Below are 6,325 nucleotides of genomic sequence, written 5' to 3' on the forward strand. Positions count from 1 at the left end.
TATATATTCAATGCAATACAATAAAAATCGCAGTGATGTTATTTGTAGATAGTGACAATTTATTTCCAAAATTTATATAAAAAGGACAGACAATTAAAATAATAGATCAACCCTGAAAAAAATAACATATATAGGGTATTCACATTATTCTACTTTAAGACATATTATAAATCTAGAATAATCAAGACACCATGGGAAGAGTGAAAGAATACACACATACATAAATAATAGAATAGAGAGCCATAGATCTATACACAGCTGATTATATAAAATTCAGCACATATTCTATCTTATACAAAAATTAACTAAAATTAAAACATAAACCTAAATATAAACTGTAAAACATATATGAAAATTTAGAAGGAAACAGTTTGGGAGCATGGGGTGGGGGGCGGGCAGGATTGGGATTATAAGACAGAAACCTGTACTTGAACAAGAATTAAATAAAAATTATATTAAAAAAAATCTATGCTCTTAGATTTTGTGATAACTTTCATTTTATTAAATGTTAATATATTTTAGTGATTATGCTATATAGTTGTCTCATTTTTACTCCCCTTTAATACCCTTCACCTTGTACTCTCTCTCCTACCATCATTCCGCCAACTTTAGGTCATGTCCATTGGTCATATGTACAAGCTCTTTGGCTTCTCCATTTCCCTTGCTATTCTTAACCTTCCCCTGTCTATTTTGTACCTACCATTTAAAAAGCTTCTTATTCCCTGTAACTTTTCCCCCATTCTTTCACCTCCCACTCCCTGTTGATAACCCTCCATGTGATCTCTATTTCTGTGAATCTGTTTCTGTACTAGTTTGCTTTTGTTTTTTCAGGTTTGGTGTTTTATAGTCATGAGTTTGTTGTCACTTTACTGTTTGTATTTTGGACCTTCTTCATTTTCTTCGATCAGTCCCTTTAACATTTCATATAATAAGGGATTGGTGATAATGAACTCCTTTAACATGACCTTATATGGGAAGCACTTTATCTGCCCTTCCATTCTAAATGATAGCTTTGCTGGATAGAGTCATCTTGAACGTAGGTCCTTGCCTTTCATGACTTTGAATACCTTTTTTCAGCCCCTTCTTGCCTGCAAGGTTTCTTTTGAGAAATCAGCTGATAGTCTTATGGGAACTCCTTTTTTATGTAATTGTCTCCTTTTCTCTTTTTGCTTTTAGGATTCTCTCCTTATCTTTAATCTTTGATAATGTAATTATGATGTGCCTTGGTGTGTATTTCCTTGGGACTCTCTGAGCTTCCTGAACTTCCTGGAATCTATTTCCTTTGCCAGATTGGGGAAATTCTTATTTGTTATTTTTTCAAATAAGTTTTTAATTTCTTGTTCTTTCTCTTCCTATGGCACCACTATGATTGGGGTGTTGGAACATTTAAAGTTGTCATGGAGGTTCCTAAGCCTTTCCTCACTTTTTTGAATTATTTTTTCTTCATTCTTCTCTGGTTAAATATTTATATCTTCCTTCTGCTCCAAACTGTTCATTTGAGTACCAGTTTCCTTTCCTTCACTGTTGGTTCTCTGTACATTTTCCTTTAATTCATTTGCATAGCCTTCACTTCTTCCTTTATTTTGTGACCATACTCAACCATTTCTGTGAGCATCTAGATTAGCAGTGTTTTGAACTCCACATCTGATAGGTTGGCTATCTCACTTAGATGTATTTTTTCTGGAGTTTTGATCTGTTCTTTCATTTGTGGGACTCTTTTTCTCTCTGTTTGTTTGTTACCTATAAGGGGAAGAGCCTTAGGTATTTTCCACGGTGGGGCAACCCAGGTTGCTGCACTGTGTCACTGTATGTGGGGGAAGGGTCCAAAAGGGAACACTACTGCTTGTTCAGCTCTTAGCTGGCTTTTAGTCACTTCCTCTGCTACCAACAAGCAAATTAGGCTCTTCTGGTGCTTATTCCTGGGTTGATGGTTTTGTGTGCATTCTAGGACCCTGTGAGCCTCTCCAATATACCCTCCTGTGAGGCTCAGAGTTTCTTCTTTTGCTTCAACTGCCACAACTTTTTTCATTCAGAGGCTTTGAGGCTTTATTTCTACACACTGGAACCCTGGGTTGTGCAGTCTGTCTTGTTCCACAGTTGTTTCTACTGGTTTATTTGCACACAAATGTGAGACTACATGGTCCATCAGCAACTGCCTTACCAGATCCACTAGCCATCTCCTTGCAGCCAGTCCCCTGCACCTGGAGGCACATCTCTACCCCTCTTACCAGACTGGATGAATGTTTCTTCTTTAACTCCTTGATTTTCAGACTTCCACATAGTTCAATTTCCTGACTGTTGTGGTCAATTTTTGTTTTAAAATTTATTGGTGTCCTTCTTCGGGATGTGCAAGTAGTCAAAGTGTATCTACCTACACTTCATTTTGGACAAAAGTTCAGATTTTGTGATAACTTTTAGATATGACACCACAAGTGAAATCTATAAAAATTATTAATTTAATTGTATCAAAATAAAAATATTTCCATGTAGAAATCACTGTAGAGTGTGTAAAATTATGCAACAAACTTGGGAAAATGTTTTTAAAAAGCATGTATCTGGCAAAGGACTTATATCTATAATGCATAATAAAGTATTAAATCAGCAATGATAGGAAAAAATCTAATATTTAAAATGAGGAAAAAATCTGAACAGATACTTCACTTAAAAGACATATGAATATCAAGTGAGATTATTCATTAGAGAAATATAAATTGAAAGTACAGTAAAACTTCATTTGATATCTATTATAATAGTTAAAAAAAATAAACCTGAGAATACCCAAAAGATGACAAGGATGTTGAGCTAGTTTGCCAAGGCTATTATAATAAAGTAAACATGGTGTGGTTTAAAAAACATAAATTTATTGTCTCATACATCAGAATTCCAGAGTCTAAAAGGGGTTGGTAGGATTAGTTATTTCTGAAGGATGAAAAAGAACATCTACTCCCAGACTCTCTCCTTAGCATGTATGTAGTCATCTTCCTATGTCACTTTACATAATCTTCCCTGTATGAGTGCCTTTGTGTCTGAGTTTCCCTTTTTTATAGGACACCAATCATATTGAATTATAATCTACCTTAAGCCTCATTTTAACTTGATCACCTCTGGTATTATCCTAAATCCAAATAAATTTATATTATGAAGTACTGAGGGTTAGAATTTCAGCATACACATTTTCATGGGAACACAATTTGACTCATAACAAGTGCTAAGCACTAGGAATGTTTATTTAATACTAGTGGGAATGCAAAGTTGTATAACCACTTTGGAAAACAATTTTCAGCCTCTCTCACACACCTGTATATGGTTCACAATTGCACTACAAGGTATTTATACAAGTTAATTAAAAATTTATGTCCACATGACTACACAAGTCATCAGTAAGAGGGAACTATTAGAACACACAGTAGTAATAATGTATTTAATATATATCGTTAAGTAAATGAAAAACTAAAAACCTTCAATGACATTTTATTATTTTTCCATCCTCACCTGATGACTTTTTTTTCATTTTTTCTAGAGAGAGAGGAAGGGAGAGAAGGAATTCTTTCATATTAGGGTTCATTCACTCCCAGAACAGGGGTAGAAACAGAAACCTAGGTATGTTCCCTGACTGGGAATGGAACCCACAAATTTTTGTTTGTGGGACACCACTCTGACCAATTGAACCACATTGATCAGGGCAATAATCTAAAACTAGGTAAAGCTACAAGGACAGACACAGATTAATGCTTGCCGGGATTGGGAGGAAGATGAGTTGACTCTAGGAACACCAAAGAACTGAAATTCTGTTTTTTGTGGTGGATACCTAACTCCAGGTTCATCAAAAACCACAGAATGTCTGCAGCAAAGAATAAACTTAACTTTGTTAAAATAAATCATATTACCCAGGATACTGGCAGATTCCAGGATGGAATGCAGTGTAACAAAAGACTCTAATTATATTACAAATGTGTCACAACCCTATGGTAATGAGTAGAGAAAAAATGAGTAATGGGTAGAGAAAAATTGAGTTGAAATAAGAAACTTTAGAAAATAATGCTTTGATCTGAAGCCATAAAGCTAAATAACGACAACAAAAAACCTGTGCATAAGCATTGCCATCTAGTTATTAAATTTGTTTCTCATGGGGTACAGGCTAGGAACTCAGAAATTATTTCAAATCTATAGCAGGGATAAAAATATACATGTTAGAGATAAGGAGATGCAGAAATCATAGACATGTGTGTACACGCTGCTTTGTCTAAATGCATATATTTCTGAGTTGTACCCTCTGAGAGGGCCAAGAAACAACAGCTAAATAGCAATGAGAACATTCAGCACCCACATTTTAATTATTTGTTTTCAATTGTAGCAGATAGAACATATGTATTAGTTTCAGATGTGCACCACAGTGATTAGACATTTTTATAACTTATGATGTGATCACCCCAATAAATATAGTACTCATTGAAACCACAAGTCATCCCCTATGCTGTTCTTTACATTTCCATGACTATTCTCTAATTACCAATTTGTACTTTTTAATCTTTTCATCTTTTTTAAAATTATATTTTATTGATTATGCTCTTATACCTGTCCCATTCTCCCCCTTTAGTCCCCTCTACCTTGCACCCCCTCCCACTATCATTCCCCCACCTTAGTTCATGTCCATGGGTCACACATATAAGTTCTTTAGCTTCTCCATTTCCTGTACTATTCTTAACCTCCTCCTGTCTATTTTCTGCTTACTATTTAAGCTTCTTATTCCTTGTACCTTTTCCCCCATTCTCCTTCCTCCCCTTTCTGGCTGATAGCCCTCCATGTGATCTCCATTTCTGTGAATCTGTTCTTATTCTAGTTGTTTCCGTTTTTCTTTGTTTTTTTTTTTGGGGGGGGGGCGGTTAGTTTTGGTTGTTGATAGTTTTGAGTTTGTTGTCATTTCACTGTTCATAGTTTTTTATCTTCTTTTTCTTCTATACGTCCCTTTAACATTTCATTTAATAAGGGCTGATGATGCTGAACTCCTTTAACTTGACCTTATCTGGAAAGCATTTTATCTGCTCTTCCATTTTAAATGAAAGCTTTGCTGGACAGAGTAATCTTGGGTGTACATCTTTACCTTTCATGACTTCAAATACTTCTTTCCAACCCCTTCTTGCCTGCAAGATTTCTTTTGAGAAATCAGCTGACAGTCTTATGGGTACTCTTTTGTAAGTAACTGTCTTCTTTTCTCTTGCTGCTTTTAAGATTCTCTCTCAAGTCTTCACTGAGAGTCACTGTGGATTTCTGCTTCAACAGTGCATGAACAGAACCTGGTTCTTGACCCCCCATCACAGCCAGCTTTCCCAATCCACCCTTCTGCCACATTCTCACAGTACCCTCAGACTGCCCCAAGGTCTCCACCACCACTTCAGCACTGCAAAGCCATGTGTCCTCAGCTGCCATCATAACCATGCCCATCTTGCAGTGTAGCCAGAACTACTGCCAGGACTTGGAGGCTACCATCAACCACCAGATCAAACTGGAGCTCTATGCTTACTAAGTCTACTTGTCCATGTCTTACTACTTTGACCATGATGGTGTGGCTTTGAAGAAGTTTGCCAAGTATTTTCTTCACCAATCTCATGAGGAGAAGATACATGCTGAGAAACTGATGAAGCTGCCAAACCAATGAGGTGGCTGAATCTTCCTCCAGGATATCAAGAAACCAGAACATGATGATTGTGAGAATAAGCTGAATGCAATGGAGTGGGTATTACACTGGGGAAAAGGTATGTATTAGTACTACTGGGTTTGTACAAACTGGCCAGTGAAAAAATGACCCTCATTGGTGTGACTTCATTGAGACTCACTACCTGCATGAGCAGGTGAAATCCAATGAAGAGGGTGACCAAGTAACCAACCTGTGCAGGATGCAGGCCCCTGGATCTGGCATGGCAGAGGATCTCTTTGACAAACACACTGTGGAAGGCAGTATAGAGAGCTAAGCCTTAGGCTGCCTTCTCACCATCATGGGAGTGATTTCCCTGGTCACCAAAGTAGTAATGTGCATGTTGGAGTTACCTTTATCTTTTCTATAACTTGTACAAATCATTGACTTATGTCCTTCATTTGTACCATTCCTTCAAATAAAGTAATTTGGTACCCCTACCCTGCCCCCAAAAGATTCTCTCCTTATCTCTAATCTTGGCTAATGTAAATATGATGGGCCTTGATGTGTACTTCCTTGGATACAAACTCTTTGGGACTCTCTGAGCTTCCTGGACTTCCCGGAAGTCTATTTCCTTTGACAGATGAAGGAAGTTCTTCATTATGTTTTCAAATAAGTTTTCAGTTTCTTTCT

The 6,325-nt window shown here is 36.7% G+C and overlaps 1 pseudogene; it reads left to right on the top strand.

Moving 5' to 3' along the window:
* The first annotated feature begins 5,434 nt into the window (after positions 1-5,434).
* Positions 5,435-5,969, top strand: LOC118997166 (ferritin heavy chain-like; annotated as a pseudogene).
* Positions 5,970-6,325: the final 356 nt, after the last annotated feature.

Source organism: Sturnira hondurensis, unplaced genomic scaffold, assembly GCF_014824575.4.
Source record: "Sturnira hondurensis isolate 20B ecotype Veracruz unplaced genomic scaffold, ASM1482457v3 Scaffold0012533, whole genome shotgun sequence".
Lineage (NCBI taxonomy): Eukaryota > Metazoa > Chordata > Mammalia > Chiroptera > Phyllostomidae > Sturnira > Sturnira hondurensis.